Source organism: Myxine glutinosa, chromosome 1 (assembly GCF_964187855.1).
Source record: "Myxine glutinosa chromosome 1, kmMyxGlut1.1, whole genome shotgun sequence".
NCBI classification, from domain to species: domain Eukaryota; kingdom Metazoa; phylum Chordata; class Myxini; order Myxiniformes; family Myxinidae; genus Myxine; species Myxine glutinosa.
The window spans coordinates 430,752,332-430,772,173 of NC_136261.1; the positions used below are offsets into that span (position 1 = coordinate 430,752,332).

General features: G+C 53.1%; 1 protein-coding gene across 5 annotated transcripts in view; it reads left to right on the top strand.

The window, feature by feature from the left end:
* The window catches only part of LOC137416485 (uncharacterized), a 330,130-nt gene that overhangs the window by 268,615 nt on the left and 41,673 nt on the right, over positions 1–19,842 (top strand). The window lies entirely within an intron of this gene.

Sequence of the window (19,842 nt, forward strand, 5' to 3'; positions counted from 1 at the left end):
GAGGTAGGAGAAGTATAAAACATACGAACACTGCAAGGACTTCCACGAAAGAAGTTGGAATTTTAAATAAGTGTATTTGGGGTGAATTAGCGGGGGTAGAAAAGATCAAGGTTTTGGATGGGCGAAGATAAGAGAGGGTGGTGAACAGCTGTTCTGGAGGGAGGAGTAGGATTGAAGGGAGTGGGGGAGTTTGTTCCAGAGGCAGGAGAAAAGGGGATTGAAAGAGTGAAGGTGAGCAGAGAGCCTAGATTTTGGCAGTTTAACCATAAGAGGGTTGCTGGCAGATCTTGTGCGACCTGTGGGAATATTAGGGGGACAGAGCACAGAGAAAGCTGGGGGAGCAAGGCTGGAGAGGAGTCGGTAGAAGACAGAAAGACCACCAACCTGCCTGCGGTGAGTGAGTGAAAGGCCATCACAGTTAGTTTCATCGAGGGAGATTCCAATGATTCTGAAAGCTTTGGTTTCAACAGCGTGAAGCCAAGCTAGCTGTGAGGCAGGAGGACAGGCCCAGAGGGGGTAACAGTATTCCATTGAGCTGTGGATGAAAGCCTTGTATGTGGTGAGGAATCTCAGGTGTGCCAAGGAAGGACTTCGCACGGCGGAGGATGCCTAGTCGGCAACTGGCTTTGGAGGCCAGCTTGGAAATGTGGTTTTCCCAAGAGAGATCATGGCAGATAGTGAGACCCAAAAGCTTGAGTGACAACTTCTTGGAGAGGATTGTTGAGAAAGTAGATGGGAGGGTTTTCCAGTCGGTCTTTTCGGAGAGATAGTAAGAGTGTGAGATTTGTCAGGATTGAAAGACGTGTTCCACTTGTTTGACCAGTCTGTGATTTTGTCCAGGTCTGCAGAGAGTGAGGAGGATGCAGACTGCTGATCTGAGGGATGAGGAATTGGAGTGGCAGATAATGGAGTCATCAGCAAAGGGATAGATAGGATTTTCCAGAGAGTCGGAGAGATCATTGATGAAGACCAGAAATAGCACAGGGCCCAGAGCACTACCTTGGGGACCTCCAGCCAGAACAGGAAGGGGAGATGAGAGAAATCCATTCAGGGCCACACGTTGCCTACGACCAGAGAGGAAGTCTGCAAGCCATGTGTGGAGATTTCCATGGATACCACAGGACAGTGGCTCTTAACGTTTTTAAAGGCGCCGGACCCTAACGAAACCCACCGAAAACTCACGGACCCCTCAAATTTGACAAAAAAATTAAGAAGAATTGTGTCTTAATGCGTTTTCTGTTCTTCTTTTCAGAAAGCGCTCTGGGAAATGCATGGTTTTGTTTTGGCAAGGGCCACCCTCAAATCATTTTTGCCTGCAAGCCTACTCCTTTTCTTTGTTTTAATGTCCACCAGTTTCAAAAACGCATGCTCACAGAGATACGTTGTGACGAATGGCATGAGGATCTGAAGGGCAATTTTAGCGATGTGAGGATACCCTTCCATTTGGCGGCACCAAAACGTTGAGAACGTTGTTGTGCTGAAGAGTCGTTGTTGAGTCTGACTCTGCTGAAGTTTGATGAGGTCGTCGAGGGGTATTGGTCATTGACATCTGCCGTTGCAACGTCGAAAGTAAACGGCTGCCGCATCCATGCTGGGTATTGCTCTTGGTCGGGGAAGTGGCCGTCGAATGACTTTCCCAGCTGATCCAAGTGCGTGGCAATCGCTTGCTTCAGCTCCCCCGGTACAGCAGTGCCTCCAACTTCAGACTCGTCTTCGATCCCGTTCACGCACTCGTCCAGTAGCGAAAACTTTGCATAGTTGTCGTTCTCTGTTCGCCGCCTCCACAACGGTAGCACAACGGTAAAAACTTATTTCGGAAAGTGCTCAGCTTTTCTTCAGATTCGATGACCTTCACTCCACCGCCCTGCATCTGGCAATTTAGATGATTGAGTGCGTTGAAGATGACAGCCAAGTACGCCAATGCAAGGATGAACTCTGACTCTTGGAAGTGCGTTGCATGGCAACGCTGGTGTTCTCGCAAAAACAGAACTAATTCTTCACGCAATGCAAAAACACAGCTCACTACCTTCCCTCGTGATAACCATCGAACGTTAGAGTGGTAGAGAAGGACTTCGAATTCAGGGCCAATTTCATTGCACAGCTCTTTGAAGATGTGATGATTCAGAGCACGGCTGTGCACGTAATTCACAGTTTCAACGACGATTTTCAGAACATTGGTCAGTTTTGGAGGCAGGGTTTTTGATGCCAGCGCGTGTCTGTGCAGGATGCAGTGCATGACGATGATGTGTGGTGCATCGGCCTTCACCAGTGCTCCAATACCGGCATTGCATCCCAGCATGGCTGGAGCTCCGTCCGAGCAAACTGCAGACACCATGTTCCATAAGAGGCCATTGCTTCTGAAGAAGTCGTCCACAAGCTTCTTCACGTCAACTGCCTCCGTCGTTGTTGTGAGAGGCTTATAGAACAGAAAGTCTTCCTTGACCAGAAACGGATTTGACCAGATGCCATCAGGATTTGGAGGAAGGAGACAGGTTTCAGAGTTCAATCTTGAGTGTGGGGAGATAGTGCTTCCTAGCACTCCTGAGGGTAGACACACACTTGTTCCAAGCTTGGTGGAAGAACTGAGATTGCCTTCAGTTGGATTTGCCTTCCAAGAGGCAAAGGCAAGTTGTTTCAGGGAAAATGACTCACCACAAGATTTAGCGTACCATGGGTGGGAGGAAGGGTAAGACAACTGAAGACGAGATGGGATAAATCTGCATGAGAGAGAGAGAGCGAGCAGTTTGCATTGGAAGAATTCCCAGGAAGAATTGATGTCAGAGGCAGTAGAGATGGGAGACCAGTCCAGGTGATTGATGGCTGCTTTCAGACCATGCCATTCAGCCTGAGTGAAATGCCAGACTCGTCGGCGCTGAGGAGGTTCTCTGAGAATGGCCACAGAGATGTCCACTTTAACAAGCACATGATCAGAAGAACCGATTGGAGCAGAAGAAAAGCAGCAGACATTTGCAGGGAAGTTTGTCATAACAAAGTCTGGAAGAGAAGATACTCCATTGACTGAGATCCGGGTCGGGAAATTGACAGATTGTGTCAGTCCCACTGAGTCGCAGAAGTCCTTTGCTGAGGTGCCATGGCTGGTGCGAGAGGAATCCACACCCACCCAGCTGACATGATGACAGTTGAAGTCGTCACATATGAGGAAGAGAGAGTTTGGATGAGTTGATAGAAGTTGGTCCATGTTGTCCGATAGCGAAATGTAAATGGAGTCATCACTGTTTGGAGGATGGTACAGAACACATATGAACAAAAGGTGGGAGCGGAGAGGAAGCCACAGCCAGAGTTACTCCTGGGGTTGGGGTGGAGAGAAGGCAGTGCAAGGAGAGTGACGAAGAGAGATTTTGATAAAGATAGCCACCCCACCACCAGGACGAGGCTCAGGTCTATCAAACTGGAGGAGGGAGTAACCAGGAAGATATATTAAGGAATCAGAGACATCTTGAAGGAGGAAAGTTTCTGTTAAGCAGATCAAGTCTGGATTGTCAGAAGCAACCTGAATGGAGAGATCAATCAGGTCTGAGCGAAGGCCCCAGATGTTTGAGGTCCATACCGTTAATGAGGAGAGAGGAGGAGCATCGGGTGCATGACAGGGAGGGGAGCGGTAGGGTCAGATGAAGGATGAGAAGTGGAGGTAGGGAGAGCAGTTGGTAGTGTGTCAGAGATTGCAGAAGAGTTACAAGAAAGGGAAGGATGAGGAAGACGAAAGGTTTGATGGTGATGGGATGAGGCACAGTGAGGGGTTGTTTGAGGCGGTGGGGGGGAGCAGAGGAAAGTAGAAGGTTGGGGGACGTGGAGGTATGAGATAGAAGGGAGACAAAGTGGGGAGGAGGCAGCTTTGAGGAGGACGTGGGAGGTGGGAGGTGGGAGGGGGGAGAGTTGGAGGGGGATGGTTGGGGGGGAGATTTGAAGGGGAGGGATTGGGGGGAGTTTTGAATGGAGGGGCGAGGGGGGAGTTTAGGAGGGGAGGGGAAAGGGGGGAGTTTAGGAGGGGAGGGTCAAGGGGGGAGTTTAGGAGGGGAGGGGCAAGGGGCGAGATTTGGAGGGGAGGGGCAAGGGGGGAGTTTCAAAAGTGGATGATTGATGAAAGATGAACATTTATAACAATTTGAGTTTATTGTGATTTTCAAGTTAGCGATCCGTTTCAGAACAATGGAGGAGGGGTGGAATGAATGTGAATTTAGAGCATGTAGTGAGATAGAATTGTAAGAGATTGAATTTTATTTTGAAGTGGAATGAGTTGAAGAGGGAATTGAAAAAAGCCTTTTAAATAGGAAGAAAAACAGCGTGTTGTAATATACCACTGAATAAAACACTGCAGGGGAAAGTTTAAAAATATTGTTATGAATTTGGTAGAGCAATAAGTAGAGCAGAGTAGATCTGAGTAGGTAACATGCTTCGACTGTCACGATGGGGAATCTACCTCTAATAAGTCATGTGTAGGCGTTTTGTCGGGTAAGATGTACGATTGTGAATCTACCAGGAGATTTGTGTGTTAAGTAGTGTAGGGAATAATGAGTAGAGCCCTTGTATGTCTCACCTGTTAGTCAAACCTTGGTTCATTTTGGAACTGCACACCACTTAAACATTAGTTATGACCTTTAGTACAACACTAAATGACGCCTTCCCCCCTGACATGACTTTGGAGGAAATCAGGCTACAACACCGCCACAATTGGCCGCCACCATTTACGCCTCCGATAGGCCTACCCACCTCGCATAGCACGTGCTATAACAGAAGGACCACGGAGTAGGGGACGAGAGTTGGAGTGATGCAGTGGGCATGCACAGGGGTGAGTCGGTGGAGGCTCTGATTGGCAGAGCAGTGCGCCAATGGTGACGTCACTGGTGAGAGATATTAACGAGGGCTGGATGCCATTTTGAGACCAGAGTGAGGAGTGCAGATCTGATCAGGAGTTCTTTTTGAGGTGCGATCCTGACAGTCGAGTTCAGCACGAGTTGAGTTGAGAGAACGCCAGGCAGTTCGTTTGAGGTGCGCACGGGCAGAGTTGGCAGTTGATCCAAAGCAGTTGGATTCCTGGCAGTTCGCAGTTCAGCGCAGCTGATCCCGAGCAGTTGGATTCCTGGCAGTGCAGTGCAGAGCCCGAGTCCGTTTTGAGCAGTTGGGTTTGAGACGCGGCAAGACTTTGGGTCCGGTCGACCTCTTGTGGAGCCGCTGGCCTGCATGGGACGAATGGCGCTTGGAGTGAGGCCTTGAGGGACTTGGAGCAAAGGACCTCGTGGTGTGCGATCGGGGCCGAACAGAGCCGCATGTTGGACAGCAGCCAAGGAAGACGACAAGACAAGCTAAGCCGAGCTCCGCGTGTACATTTTACAAGACGTGTTTCTTTCGTTAATTCATCTCTCTCGTCTCGTGTTTGATATCTTGTGTGTGTGGGATCCCAATTTAGTTACCTTAGGTTTATCGTCACATTTTATTGTCCCTGCCTGTTATTCAATAAACCCTTATATAATTTTTTTGTATATAATACCTGAATGCAGTTTACCAGGTGATTGATTTGATAGTTAAGGCTGCGGGACTTGCGCTGCTTCCCTCCATTCCGCGTGCTTAGGGGTTTTAGATTTTGGAAACCGCTATTGAGCTTCCGCCTCGGAGTTAAAGCCTTCGTGATCGGCATCCGCGATCGCCAGATATTAATTTCGGCGGTTGTGTGACATTTGGTGTCAGGATTGGGATTCAAACCTTGTGGACAATTTTTTTGTCCGGAGGTGGCGAGTCAATGCCGGCTGGGTGAAAAACCCCACCCAGCAGTTGGAAACGAAATTTTCATAATCGAGGCGGAGAAATTTGTGTAGTTGATTGGACATATGGAGCACGATATCGCGTCTTCGACAAATTTAAATTTTGTTTTCGGAATTAAAATAAATACACGAGCAGAAACGACCTTCTGAAAAGCGGATGTCGGAGGTCGACGAGATGGAGGTACGCAGCGAGGCCTCTGTCAGTGTAGGGAGTGAGCTGGAAATGGGGAAATGGAGGATAGCGTTGGAACTTCCCCCACCGGAGGGACGGCCCCCATAGACACCCAGGCCTTAATGGAATTTATGCAGGGAATGAAAAGTGGGTTGGAAAATAAAATGGAGGGACTGAGTAAGGAGATGGGAGAAATGAGGGCCGATAGTGAGCGATTGGGAAATCAAATGGGAGAAATGAAAAATGAATTGAAGGGAGACATGAATGCACAGGGTGAGCGAATGGAAAGCAAAATTGAGTCCCAGGGGAATGAATGTAGGGAAGGAATGAAGGGAATGAGTGATCGATTGGAGGGAAGAATTGAATGATTAAAGGAAAAAATGGAGGGGCAAATGGATAGATTAAGGGAGGGATTGAAAGAACAAATTGAAGGAATGAAAAATAAAATTGTTGGATTGGAGGGAAAAATGGAGGGGATGAATGAACAAATGAATGGACAAGGGAAGGAAATGAAGGAAAGGTATGAACAATTGGAAGGAAAAATTAGGGAAATGGCACAGCAGCTGGGGGAAGGAATTGTTGGCATAGAAGGGAGAGTGCAAAGTCAAATTACGGACAGAATGGGGGAATTGGAGGGTGAAGTAGGTACTAAAATGAGGAAGATGGAAACATCCATGGGGAAAATAAGTGAATCAATACGGACAGAATTAGTGTCAAAAATAGAGGAGGGCGTGACCAAGGCTGTCCGAATGGGGGAAAAGTTGGGGGGTAGAATTGAGGAAGCAAATGGAGACCTGGAAGGCTAACAGGGCCGGGTGGATGCCAGAATGCGACAGCAGAGTGAGGAATGGGGACTGCTCAAACAACAGGGGGGCAAATTGGCCGAGGAGGTAAAATGGTTGGAAGCCCGCATGGCAGAGCAGGAGAAGGGGTTAATTGAGAAAGGCCTGTGGGGGATGCAAATGGATAATGAAAGGGTGAGTGATTTTGTGCAGGAGCGACTGGAGACCTGGGACAATACCATCAAGGCAGAGGTTGTTCGGATCCAAGAAAGCCTAAGGGAAGAGGTGAGTCAGTCTGTTAAACACCTTCAGGATCAGATTAAGGTGACCCAGGAGACCCTCACCACGAGCCACATTTGGACACCAGAGGCTCCGAAACTGAATACCCAGTTGGGGGGGGGGGGGGGGGGAGGGGGGGTGTTTTGGTCCCGGACTGGATTTGGACAGAGAGGCATCGGGGAATATCATCTGTGGAAAAACAATCCCCCTCGTACATTTTGATGGGTCAGGGAGCCTCGAGGCTTTCCTGACACAATTTGAGTGCATGTCTCAGCTCAATGGTTGGGGAGAGTGGGAGCGCATGGGGAATCTGGTGGCGACACTGCGGGGGTCAGCCGCAGACGTGCTAAACGTAGTCCCAGAGGGAATATTGACCAGCAAGGCCATCTGTGAGGCCTTGAATCATAGGTACGGGACAGGCGCAAGGTGCGATCTGGCCAGGGCACAGCTGCTGCATTGCAGACAAAAGCCTAATGAGATGTTGCAAGAGCTGGCCCAGGATATATACCAATCTGTGAGGATAGCCTACAGAGACCTACCAGCACAGGCGTGGGACAAGCTGGCGATAGAAAAATGTATGGCTGCTCTTCCTGATCCCGAGGTCCAGACGTTTGTGGAGTTACAGGACCCACCCACGGTGCACAGGGCAGCGGAATGCGCGGCGAGACTGACCTATCTGAGGAGGTCGAACCGTGCATCGGAGAGGGCACCGGTGACAGTACGGCAGGCCGAGGTGCGGGATCAGGAGAAGCCAGAGGATGACGTAGGACGAATGTTAAGGGGGCTCAGCCGCCAGCTGACAAGTTTGACTGGGGGCAAATTTGCAGGGAGTGAGTCGTGGCAGTTAGGGTCCAGGTTTGCCATCAGGACGGTCTGATTTTTATCGGGCTGGGCCAGGAGAAAGGGGTGCTCCGCCTGGGAACCGGAGGGGTCCGTTCTTGGGGACTTGTTTTAGATGTGGGAGAAGAGGGCACAGTCAGAGGAATTGTCGACAACCATATGGGCCCCCACCTCCTGACAGGCTTCGCAGCCCAGAAAGGAGGGGGCCCCCAGTAGGTCCACAGGCACCAGGCAGAGGGCCACCTCCTCTACCTGGGCCTATAGCAATAGAGTGTGCAGGAAACTAGAACGAGCCGAGCATACGGGGCCATGCTCTGCTGGCAAGTGTGTGGAGAAGCGCCCTCCTTTGGTGAAAGTAGTGAATTGCGGAAAAATTGGCAAGGGTAATCTAAGGGTTAGATGCCAAATTGAGGGAGAATTTTGTGAGGCTGTGGTGGACACTGGAGCCAGTGACACCATTATTAATCCGAGTGTGCTAGACCAGAGTGTTGAAGGCTGGGACAAAATTGATAGGGTAGAAGGACACAGCCTCCAACTGGCTACGGGGGCAACGGCACCAATATTGGGATGCGGAGAGGTGAGGATGGAGTTGGGTGGTCTGGAGGTCAGCGTGGTTGCATGGGTGGCAGAGGTGTGCGATCAGTGTCTATTGGGACTGTGTTTCCTGGTGGAACATGACTGCCAACTAGACCTTGGGCGTGGTCATATGTGGTTGGGCACTGAGAGGCTGCAGTTAGTGGGACTGGGGGATGACGAGGAGGTGCAGGGGACGTGGCTGGAGGTGCCACGCACTGTGACCGTGCCTCCCAGGTCCGAGAGAGTGGTGATGGCGGTGTTAGCAGCAGGTGCTCAACCCATTGGCCTGCCTGGTCTAGTGGAGTAGTGATCCTCACAGGGGACGGAGGGATTGATGGTGGGTCGCACCCTCGTAGACACCCGTGGGCCTATGCTGGCAGTCAGGCTGCTCAACTTGTCCGATAGCCCCCGCACTGTAAGGGGCGCAGCCATCGTAGCCAAATGCAGTAGCATAGTAGAGGTCACCGGAGGAGGTCGATCCACATGCTTGCCAGTACAGCTTGAAAGAGGGCAAAATTTGGGGAAATGTGATTGGCCAGAGGGAGTGCGGGACCTGACGACACGCTCTGAAGAGGGCCTAACATCGGAGCAGGTAGAGAGTGTGCAGGTAGAGAGTTTTTCCCCACCACAGGAAAGGGTCTCTAGCAATTTGTAGTTTTGTAGAGACATTGCACAATTTGGTTGGTAAGAACTTGGATGTTTTTTCTCTCTCCCCCGAGGATGTTGGATGCACGAGTCTCGTCAGGCACCAAATTAGTACTGGCGAGGCTCGGCCTGTTTGCCAACCACTGAGGCGGCTCCCTTTCGCTAAGAAAGAGGAGGCAGAGGAACAGGTGAGCAAAATGGAAAGAGCCGCATTTATCGAGCCCTCGGTGTCACCCATTGTGCTGGTGAAAAAGAAGGATGGGACCACTCGGTTCTGTGTGGACTACCGCCAGATCAATCATGTAACACTCAAAGACTCGTATCCCCTGCCAAGGATTTGATGACACCCTCAATGCCGTTTCAGGCCCCAAATGGTTCTCTACATTGGATTTAAAGAGTGGTTATTGGCAGGTGGAGATGGATAAAGAGGCGAGGGAGAAAACAGCGTTCACCACAGGAAAGGGTGTCTGGCAATTTGTAGTTATGTCTTTTGGATTGTGCAATGCCCCTGCCACGTTTGAGCGTCTTATGGAACGTGTTTTAATTGGCTTACCATGGCAGACTTGCCTTGTCTACTTCAATGATGTATTGGTCCACGCTCCCTCATTTGAACATGCTGCTAACGTGTTTTAATTGGCTTACCATGGCAGACTTGCCTTGTCTACTTCGATGATGTATTGGTCCACGCTCCCTCATTTGAAAATGCTGCTAAAAATTTGTCAGAGGTATTTGGGAGATCAAGGGGTGCCGGGTTGAAATTGAATCCGAGCAAGTGTGAAATTTTCAGGAGAGAGGTGACTTACCTGGGCCACGTGATTAGTGAGAGCGGCGTGGCCACTGACCCTGGGAAAGTAAAATCGGTAAAAGAGTGGCCCGCCCCCAAAAATGTAAGGGAGGTCAGAGGATTTTTGGGCCTCTGTTCTTACTACAGGAGATTTGTGGCAAATTTCGCAGAAATTGCAAGACCTTTGCACAAATTGATAGAGAAAGGAGCCAAATTTATATGGTCAGAGAGCTGCATTGAGGCATTCAATCACTTAAAACAACGTCTGGTGGAGGCCCCAGTTTTGGCATACCCGACGGATGATGGAAATTGCATCCTGGACACAGATGCGAGCCAGGAAGGATTGGGAGTTGTGTTGTCACAAATGCAACAGGGAGTCGAGAGGGTTATTGTGTATTACAGTCGGGCACTTTTGAGGCCCAAACGAAATTATTGCGTTACCCGCAAAGAACTATTGGCCCTACTGTCTGCAGTTGGACACTTTCACCCTTACCTTTATGGGAGGGAGTTTGTGATCCGAGTGGATCATGCCTCCTTGCAATGGCTTCTTTGGTTCAAAGAGCCAGAGGGACAAATTGCAAGGTGGCTTGAGAGGCTGCAGCAGTACAATTTATCTGTGCAACATCGGCCTGGCAAAGCACATGCCAATGCAGACGCTCTCTCTCAGCACCCCTGTTGGGCGGCACAGTGTAAATTTTGTGATAGACAAGAAGCCAAGGATCCAATTGGGCAGGACCAAATTGATGCATGCCTATATGCAGCGAGAGTGACCACGCAAACTTTGCGACAACCCCCACCTGAATTGGGCGATGTGAATTGGCGAAAGAGTCAAAGGGAGGATCCTGTTTTGGGGCCCCCTTTTCATTGGCTAGAGGAGGACAAAAGACCTTCTTGGGAGGAGATTGCTCCACACGGGGCCCAGGTAAAGGCCTATTGGGCACAGTGACAGATGTTGGGGTTGAAAGATGGCTATTTGTTCAGAAAGTGGGTGACACCAACGGGCGATGTAGCTTCCTGGTTGATAATTGTACCAAACAAATTGAAGGAAGTGGTTATGGGGCACGTGCATGGGACTAGGACAATGGGACATTTGGGCGTGGCCAAAACTTTGTCCAAATTGCGGCAGAGGTTCTACTGGGTGAATTCGGGCAGGGACATTCAAAATTGGGTGAGATCCTGCGACCTCTGCCGCGGTAAGAATGGACGCCCATGTGCGCACAAGGCCCCGCTCCAGGTATACAATGTAGGAGCACCACTCGAGCGGGTCGCAGTAGATGTGGTGGGGCCCCTGCCAGCCACCCGCCGAGGGAACTTGTACATTATGGTGGCATTGGACTACTTCACCAAGTGGCCAGAAGGCCTACCCATTGCCCAACCAGGAAGCCCGGCTGGTAGCTCAAGTTTTGGTTGAGGGATTCTTCTCCCGATTTGGCATTCCAAGTGAGCTACACCCTTCCCAGGGCCGGAACTTTGAATCCGCCCTCCTGCGGTCGGTGTGCGAGCTCCTCCAAATTCACAAGACCCGGATGACCCCCCTTAGGCCTCAATTGGATGGGATGGTAGAGAGGTTCAACCAGACACTGTTGACACAATTGGCCCTCTTTAGATCCAAAAACCAACAGGATTGGGATGAGCACCTTCCCGTTATTTTGATGGCATACCGGACCGCCCAGCATGCGACCACTCAGTGCACCACCGCCTTGTTGATGTTCGGTAGGGAGATGCGAGTCCCCACAGATTTGTTGATGGAACCGTCACCAGGGGAACCGGGTGAGCCATCTGTGGAAAGCTATGCAACCAATTTGAAAGCGAGCATGGAAAAGGCTCATGAGTTTGCGAGGAAGCAAATTGGCTTGGCTTCTTCACATATGAAAACGCGGTATGACGCTCGGGCACACACACCTCGGTTCCTTCCCAGAGACCTTATTTGGCTCTACTCACCCCGGAGAAGGAAGGTTGTGTGCCCAAAACTCACCTCACCTTGGAAGGGCCCCGGGGTGGTGCTTCGACAGGTGACTGATGTGGTGTTCAAAATTCAGATGGGCCCACATACCCTTCCACAGATAGTTCACGGGGATAGATTGAGCTCCTACATGGGTCGGGAGGCTCCGGAGTGGATTGGAAGGGTGAGGGGGAAATTAGGTGTGGTGGATGGCACTCTTCGACCCGACCAACCTGCAACTACCTGCACTTGAGGTGAGTGTTTTGAGGTGTACTGTCCCAGGCTCCAGGACTTGCTTGGAAATTTTGGGGACATGTAATTTGGAGTTGGGAGGCGGGTGAGAGTGATGACATGGCTGGTGAGGGGGCTGGAATGGGGGCCACACAGTGTCTTGTGGGTGGCGTATGTTTTGGTGTTGTGGTTATGTGTTTTGAAGTGTTTGTGAGAGTGGAAACTGGAAATGGATGAGTGATGAATATTGGAGGAAATGAGTAAGTGGTGATTATTGTGTTTTGGAAATGTGTAATGATTCAATGTGAACTGGGGGATTTCACATGCAGCAGGCCATGGCAAACCTTTGTAATGTAGGAGCTATGCTCCAATGTAAATCGGAAGAATGGACGCGACAAAAAGCTGGAATTCATCCGAGTTTCTTTATTATGTCAAATCAACTCGGGTACTCTGAAAAGCCCGTTTATCGGGCAGCAATATATATACACACATTATCCCGGAGCATTTGCCCGGGAAAGGCGAGAGGGGGCATGCCCGGGCGGCCTGGCAAGTCGAGGGCGGGCATGCCCGGGCATCCTAGACGAGCCCGGCATGGTTATCGCTCCGCGTCCTCGGTAGGTGCAAGGCGATTGTGTAAACCCAGCGGTAGCCGCTACACACGTCCCCCCAGAATCGACTTGCACTGGCAGGGTCAATTTAAGGGGGGTCCTGATGACCCGGCCGAAGCGACCCCTGGTGGGTCGTGGGGGGGGGGGGGTCCGGTGTGGTGGTGGGTGGTCGAGTGGGGGGCACCGTGGATGGGGGGCGGCCTCGCCACGGCGGAAGGGCCAACCGTGGCGGTTGGTCGATGTCCACATTCGCCAGCTTGAGGCGGTCCACCGCAATCCGGTCCGGCCTGCCGCCGATGTCGATGACGAACGACTTGTCGTCCCGTCGCAGGACCCGGAAGGGCCCGTCGTACGGCGCCCGGAGTGGCCGCCGGTGCGCGTCATGATGCACAAAAATGTACTCCGCTGTGCGAAGTGCTGGGGCGACGTAGGACGGGGGGTCACTGTGGTGGGACGTTGGCACGGGGCCAAACCGTCAGGCGGTCTCCTGGAGGTCCGAGCGCTGGTGAGCTGCGGACCAGGGACTGGTAGCGTCGGGCACGAATTTGCCCGGGACGCGTAGTGCCTGGCCATAGACAAGCTCGGCGGTGGACGCCCGGAGGTCCTCCTTGGGGGGCCGTGCGGAGGCCCAAAAGGACCCACGGCAGCCGGACGGCCCAACCGCCGGCCATGAGCGCGGCCTTCATGGAGCAGTGGAATCCCTTGCACAACCCGTTGGCTTGGGGGTGGTAGGCCGTAGTACGGTGGAGCTTGACCCCCAGGTTGCGGGCGACCACGCCCCACAGCTCGGAGGTGAACTGCGGTCCACGGTCCGACGAGATGTCCGCCGGTGCGCCGAAGCGGGCGACCCAGGTGGCGATGAAAGCCTGCGCCACGTCGGCGGTGGTGGTGGAGACTAGGGGAACAGCCTCCGGCCACCTGGTGGTCCTGTCCACCATGGTGAGCAGGTGTGTGAAACCCCGTGATGGGGGAGGGGGCCCACCAGATCCACGTTGACGTGGTCGAAACGTCGTTCAGGCATGGTGAAAGGTGCCAGCGGGGCCTGGGTGTGTCGTTGGACCTTGGCCTGTTGGCAGGCTGTGCAGGTGCTGGTCCAATCGCGGACGTCCCGTCAAAGGCCGTGCCAGACGAATCGCGCCGACACCAGCTTCTGGGAAGCTTTCCGGCCCGTGTGGGAAAGGCCGTGGAGGGAGGCGAAGATGCGGCGTTGCCAGGTAACGGGCATGATGGGGCGAGGCTGGCCTTGGGAGACGTCGCAGAGCAGGACAGTGTCCGCGAAGGGGATGTCGGCCAGGCGGAGGCCCGTGTCCGCCGCCCGGAGGGCTTGCACCGTGGTGTCGGTGGTTTGATCCGCCACCATAAGCGCGAAGTCCACGCCGAGGTGGACCGCGTTCGCGCTGGCCCGAGAAAGACAGTCGGCCACGGCGTTGCCTTTGCCGGCGACGTGCCGGATGTCCGTGGTAAACTCTGACACGGCGGAGAGGTGGCGCTGTTGGCGGGCCGACCACGGCTCCGTGACCTTGGCCATTGCGTAAACCAACGGCTTGTGGTCGACGAACGCCGTGAAGGGTCAGCCCTCCAGGAGGTGGCGGAACTGGCGAACGGCCAGGTGTAGAACGAGGAGATCACGGTCAAACGTGCTATATTTGAGCTCGTTCGGCCGGAGTTGCCGGCTGAAAAAAGCGAGTGGCTGCCAAACCCCGTTTACCCATTGCTCATGTATGGCACCCACCGCGTAGTCGGAGGCATCCGTGGTGAGCGCGATGGGAGCGTTGAGCACTGGGTGAGCGAGCAGTGTTGCGTCGGTGAGGGCCCGCTTTGAGCTTTTAAAGGCCGTGTCCATTGCTGCGGACCAGACGACGTCGTGCTTGGCCGGCTTGCCCCGGAGGGCTTCGTAGAGGGGCCGCATGAGTTGAGCAGTGCGGGGCACGAAGCGGTGATAGAAATTCACCATTCCCAGGAATTCCTGCAGGGCCTTTATGGAGCGGGGACGCGGAAACGTGGTGATGGCCTCGACCTTGGTTGGCAGCGGCACGGCCCCGTTCTTGGGGATGTGGTGGCCCAAAAAATCAACGGCCGTCATGCCGAAGTGGCATTTGGCCGGGTTGATAATGAGGCCATGCTCGCTGAGGTGCCTGAACAGTGTTCGGAGGTGGAGGAGGTGCTCGGCCCGGGACGTGCTGGCGATGAGGATGTCGTCCAGGTAAACGAAGAGGAACGGCAGGTCGCGCAGCGCGCCATCCATCAAGCGCTGGAACGCCTGAGCCGCGTTCTTGAGGCCAAACGGCATTCACAGGAATTTGAATAAGCCGAACGGCGTGATGACGGCCGTTTTTGGGACGTCGGCCGCCCTGACAGGTACCTGGTGAAATCCCCGTATTAAATCGATTTTTGAAAAAATGACCCGTCCTGCCTAACGGGCGGAGAAGTCTTGGATGTGCGGGATCGGATACCTGTCGGGGGTGGTAGCATCGTTATGGCTGCAGTAGTCGCCACATGGGCGCCAGCCGCCCCCTGGTTTTGGAACGATATGTAGTGGCAAAGCCCATGCGCTATCGGAGCGCCGCACGATGCCGAGGTGTTCCAAAGCGTCGAACTCGGCTTTGGCCACGGCGAGCTTGGCTGGGTCGAGGCGGCGGGCTCTGGCGTAGACCGGCAGGCCCGTGGTTGGTATGTGGTGCTCGATCCAATGTCGTACTGCGACGGCCGAAAACGTCGGCCGCGTGAGGGCCGGGAACTCCATGAGCAGGCGAGCAAACCCGTTCGCCGCCTGGAGGGCGCATGCCAACTCGGTCGGAGCGGAGCTGCTCAATGTGCATACCAGAGAGCTGAAGGTCTCGGCGTTGATGAGGCGACGCCGTTGGACGTCCACCAGCAGTCCGTGTGCGCAGAGGAAGTCGGCGCCTAGCAGAGCCATGGGCACGCTTGCGGTTACAAAAGTCCAATTAAAGCGTTAGCCGCCGAAGCAGAGGGTGACGTTGCGCGGGCCGAAGGTGCGGATGGCCGATCCGTTGGCCGCAACCAAGGAGGGGCCACAAACCACGGACTGCCTGTCCTGATCGGAGGCGGGTATGATGCTCAGTTGGGCGCCGGTGTCACACAGGAAGCGCTGTCCGGATGCTTTGTCCGTGATGAAAAGTAAGTTGCCCATGTGGCCGGCGCTCATGGCTGGTAATGAACGCCGGCCCGGCCGTTTCCCGGCTTGCCGAAGGTGCACGGGGGTCGGCATGTCCGGGCCTTCTGTCCGAACCTGGCATGATAATAACACCACGCCTGGTCAGGTTGAGGCTCCGGTCGTCGTGCTGGAGGTGGTCGGCGCGGTGTAGCGGCTGCCAATTGCGTCGGCAGTTTGGTCGTCGACCTTGCCGGGTGCTCGGGTGCCATGGGTGTTGCGTCGGACGGCGGTGGGCCCCAGGTCGCTGCTCCAATGAGTTGGCCTGCCGCGGAGATCTTGTCGGCTTCCCTGGCGAGGGCGCGGGGATCCGTGATCGTCGTGCTTGCCAGGGTGAGGCGTACCGGGCTAGGCAGCTGACGGAGGAACAGCTCCCGGAACAGGAATGCCGGAGAGTGCTCACCGAGCAGCGAAAGCATGTATTCCATTCGCTCGGACGGGCGCGTGTCACCGAGCTCGGGCAGGTCGAGCAGGCGCCGTGCGCGTTCCGCTGATGAGAGGGCGAAAGTGTCGAGGAGGAGCTTTTTAATCGCGTCGTATTTGTCAGCGGCTGGCAGGCTCTTGAGGAGGCTCAGGGCACGGGCCGCGGTGGCTGAGCCGAGTACTGCTACCACATGGTGGAAGCGGGTGTCGTCGGCCGTGATGCCTCGCAGGGCGAACAGGGAGTCCGCCTGGGTGAACCAAACCGCTGCGTGAGCCTCCCAGAAGGTACGCAGTTTGAGGGCACTGCCGTGTCCATGTCGGGTCACCAATGTAGGAGCTATGCTCCAACGTAAATCGTAAGAATGGACGCGACAAAAAGCTGGAATTCGTCAGAGTTTCTTTATTATGTCAAATCAACTCGGGTACTCGGAAAAGCCTGTTTATCGGGCAGCAATATATATACACATTATCCCGGAGCATTTGCCCGGGAAAGGTGAGAGAGGGCATGCCCAGGCGTCCCGGACGAGGCCTGGCAAGTCGAGGGCGGGCATGCCCGGGCGTCCTGGACGAGCCCGGCATGGTGATCGCTCCGCGTCCTCGGTATATGCAAGGCGATTGTGTAAACCTAGCAGTAGCCACTACAGTAACATCTTTTGAACCATTTCTATGAATTGTGCTGAGTTATGCTGAGAATTGAATGGCAGCGGGGGAGGAAGTGTGTTTTGGGGTCTTGTGGGTGGGGAAGGTGTGTGTGTCCGCAGGTACGGATCAAGCTCTGAGGAGTGATGACTGTGGCCCCCCTCTGCAGCAATTACCCCTGGCAGCCGGTGGTAACTGTAAATTGGAGCTTGTCGGTGGAGGGTCTGGTTGGGCGCCGTGGGGTGAGGAAGTCCCCCGGTGACACATGTTGCTGCGCTGGAGCAGGGGGCCGCGGAGGAGCCTGGTGTGTGTGGAGACCCGTAACGACGGAAAGGGGCTGTTAGGCTGCCATGGGCCAAGAGGTAAAGGGGGGGGGGGGGGTAATGAACTTGTAAGTCGCTTGATTTGTTTTGGGACTGCGGGCACCGCAGCCTGAAGCGCCCCCACCATCTTGTTGTGTGGTGCCTCCTCGCTGCCTAGTTGAGGAATGCACACACATGATATGACATTGATGCCATGGTCCTGCAGGGGGGTGAATTGAATAAGTGCTTTGTTGATTTTTGAAATGTAATGATGAGTTGCGGAATGAGTATGAGTGGATAAGGGGTTGTGTTGTACGAATGAGGGTGAAATCCACCGAGCCGTGTCACTCACTTGTAACACCTGGACAGGGCCCGTGGAAATTTAGGGGGTGCATTGGGGATGGCCCCGCAGGTAAGGTTGTGTCTTGTGGCATCCACTGGGGGACACGCTCTGTAGACCGGGGTATGTAAAAATGTTTCGAGTTTTTGGAATTTTCTGGTTAAGGTTAAGTTTTGTGGTTAAGGGAGGAGTTTTGAGCGTGGTTTGTTTCCTCCCTCCACAGGCACAACGGATCGAAATCAATGTACATATTTGATTTCATGGCTGTTAAGGGGTTTAGTTGTTAAGGAAGTGTAGGTAGGTAGTCCGACTCACTTCCCACAGCCCTTCCTGATTTATTTCATAGGTTAATTAAGTGTGTGACAGTAAGTGTTAAGGCTGGAATGGTTGCACCTGCAGTGAACATTGCAGGAGCTATGGTTCCCGGGGGGTGTGGGGAGGGGGGCTCTGTTATGAATTTGGTAGAGCAATATGTAGAGCAGAGTCGATCTGAGTCGGTAACATGCCTCGACTGTCGCGGTAGGGAATATACCTGTAATAAGTCATGTGTCGGCGTTTTGTCAGCTAAGATGTATGATTGTGAATCTACCAGGAGATTCGTGTGTTAAGTAGTGTCGGGAATAATGAGTGCAGCCCTTGTATGTCTCACCTGGTAGTCAAACCTTTGTTCATTTTGGCACTGCACACCACTTAAACATTAGTTAGGACCTTTAGTACAACACTAAATGACGCCTTCCCCGCTGACATGACTTAGGAAGAAATCAGGCGACAACACCCCCACAATTGGCCGCCACCATTTACACCTTTGAGAGGCCTACCCACCTCGGTTAGCACATGCTATAACACAAGGACCACGGAGTAGGGGACGAGAGTTGGAGTGACGCAGTGGGTGTGCACAGGGGCGAGTCGGTGGAGGCTCTGATTGGCAGAGCAGTGCGGCAATGGTGACGTCACCGGCGAGAGATATTAACGAGGGCCGGATGCCATTTCGAGACCAGAGTGAGGAGTGCAGATCTAATCAGGAGTTCGTTTTGAGGTGCGATCCTGACAGTCGAGTTCAGCACGAGTTGAGTTGAGAGAACGCCAGGCAGTTCGTTTGAGGTGCGCATGGGCAGAGTTGGCAGTTGATCCAAAGCAGTTGGATTCCTGGCAGTTCGCAGTTCAGCGCAGTTGATCCCGAGCAGTTGGATTCCTGGCAGTGCAGTGCAGAGCCCGAGTCCGTTTTGAGCAGTTGGGTTTGAGACGCGGCAAGACTTTGGGTCCGGTCGACCTCTTGTGGAGCCGCTGGCCTGCATGGGACGAATGGTGCTTGGAGCGAGGCCTTGAGGGACTTGGAGCGAAGGACCTCGTGGCGTGCGATCGGGGCCGAACGGAGCCGCATGTTGGACAGCAGCCAAGGAAGATGACAAGACAAGCTAAGCCGAGCTCCGCGTGTACATTTTACAAGACGTGTTTCTTTCTTTAATTCATCTCTCTCGTCTCGTGTTTGATATCTGGTGTGTGTGGGATCCCAATTTTTAGTTACCTTAGGTTTATCGTCACATTTTATTGTCCCTGCCTGTTATTCAATAAACCCTTATATATTTTTTTGTATATAATACCTGAACGCAGTTTACCGGGTGATTGATTTGATAGTTAAGGCTGCGGGGACTTGCGCTGCTTCCCTCCATTCCACGCGCTTAGGGGTTTTAGATTTTGGAATCTGCTATTGAGCTTCCACCTCAGAGTTAAAGCCTTCGTGATCAGCATCCGTGATCGCCAGATATGAATTTCCACGGTTGCGTGACAATATTTAAATAAAACCGTGAAGAACAGTCTTGTATTCACAAAAATTCCAATGGGGAGAGTGAGCCTAGAGGGACAACCACGAGTCACGTGAACAGGGGAAAAGGTGGAAGGCAAGGAGATAATGGGGGTGGGGCGAGACAGCGCACGTGGACAGAAGCACATGATGGGACAACTTCACACGCGGAGAATGGGAAATAAATGTTGCTGTTGGTTTTTTTTGTTTTTGGGCGGGGGGGGGGGGGGGGGTTTAAAACGTTAGATAAAGAGTGGATGTTTGAGGAAGTTTGGGGGGGAAGGGAAAAATCTAAGAACCTAGCAAAAACAGCGAAGGACGAAACAAACTTCGACGGGGGACTGGGGAAGCCTAAGGCAAGGGCGCACACGCGGCAAACAGAAACGATTAATTTATGAAAGATTAACACCGAGAAACTTCCTTGGGACACACTATAGGTTCACACACCGAAAGATAAATACAGTTTCGACAAAATACAATTGTGAACAATGACAACTTCAAAAACGTGGAGAACGTGTACAGCTTCGAA